At 31.1% G+C, this 1,478-nt stretch overlaps 1 pseudogene; it reads right to left on the reverse strand.

Annotated features, from left to right (window-relative positions):
* Positions 1–610: 610 nt before the first annotated feature.
* On the reverse strand, positions 611–1,189 carry LOC122754598 (annotated as a pseudogene).
* Between the last annotated feature and the right edge of the window lie 289 nt (positions 1,190–1,478).

A 1,478-nucleotide genomic window follows, 5' to 3' on the forward strand; every position in this document is an offset into this window, starting at 1 on the left:
ATATTTATATATCTTCTGTATCTTCAAATCTTACCATCTTAATAGTTTTATAGTTATATTGAATGGGACTTATTTTTACGATTTTTTCTTGACTTTTACCATTGCTTTTTAAATAAATTATGCTATTAAAATTTATTTTCTATTTTGCTGCTTGAATAAAGCTATTGTTTGTTTAAATTAAGGAATATTTTCTCATTAGACATAGGGATTTCTAGGTATTCATCATGCACATAAGGATAACAGTGTCTCTTCTTTGATAATGTTCATGCCTTTAATTTCTTTCTATTCTCTTATTTCTATCACTAGTATTCTCAGAACTGACAAATAATAATAGGGAGTGGGTACATCCTTGCTTTACCTCTGTACTTTTTGGGAAAGTTTCCAGATGTGCTAAACTCTTCTTGCTTGGAATCAATTTCTATTATAAGCGTTGATCTATGCCCTTTTTGTCTTCATTATCCCTCTTTGTTTTAGGTATTAGAATCATATTTATAACATAAAAGGAGTATTGTAGGGTGTTTTGTTTCCCAGTTGTTAATAATTTGAGTAGCACAATTATTAGTTATTCCTTTGTGAAATATATTTTATTTAATCATTCATATATTTATAGCTAGAATTCTAGGAATTAAAAATTAATATCATTGCATGTTAGCTTCTTATAAATGGCAGAAATTTTTCCTCCTTTGAACTCTATATTGTTGTCCTGTGCTTTATTCAAATTTACTTTAATGAGTCTGCTGTCATTTAATTTCATGTGGATTCTCTTGCCACCAATTTCACTTGTAAAATCAAAGACTTCAAAGATTGGATCACGTACAGCCATGTGAGTATAGTTTCTGAGATGTTTTTTGAATATTTTAACATGGCTTTTTCTTGTTGACTTAAGATGAATTCTCTGAGAAACAAAAACTACATGCTTGCCACTGGATTCCCTCCTTCCCCAATTCACGAACTAGCCATTCTTAGAGCTTTTGGATAGATTTCAGTTAAGAGATTGAAATTAAAAAATGGTAGCTTTTCTGCCACCATCAACTTCAACTTCATAAGCGACTATGCTATATAGTCCTTTTAATTGAGCCTTTAAGTAAAAGTTTATCTCCAATTCCAGGAGAGCCTGTGAAATGCCATGCTTAAATTCATCTGGCTTCCTGCCATTGGGCATTACAATCGTGGTAATGGAATAAAACATGGCAGTCTCCTCACTGGGTGCCAGCCTAGGAAGAGCTTAATTACTCCTTAAATGTCTAATTCTTCATTTCAGAAGATGCCATAAGTCTTTCAAATGTAAAATTTTTCAAATTATCTGGTTCATCTTTCTCTTAGATTTTACTGCTCCAAGAGTAGATTAAAATCACCCACAAGTATTGTGCTACCACCTATTTCTTTTTTTTTTCAATTAGGTTAACTTTTCCTTTAAGAATTTTAATACTATGCCAGTCAATATATATTTCATAACTCTACTTACAGTTTTCCAGAAT

This window comes from Dromiciops gliroides, chromosome 4 (genome assembly GCF_019393635.1).
Source record: "Dromiciops gliroides isolate mDroGli1 chromosome 4, mDroGli1.pri, whole genome shotgun sequence".
NCBI lineage: Eukaryota > Metazoa > Chordata > Mammalia > Microbiotheria > Microbiotheriidae > Dromiciops > Dromiciops gliroides.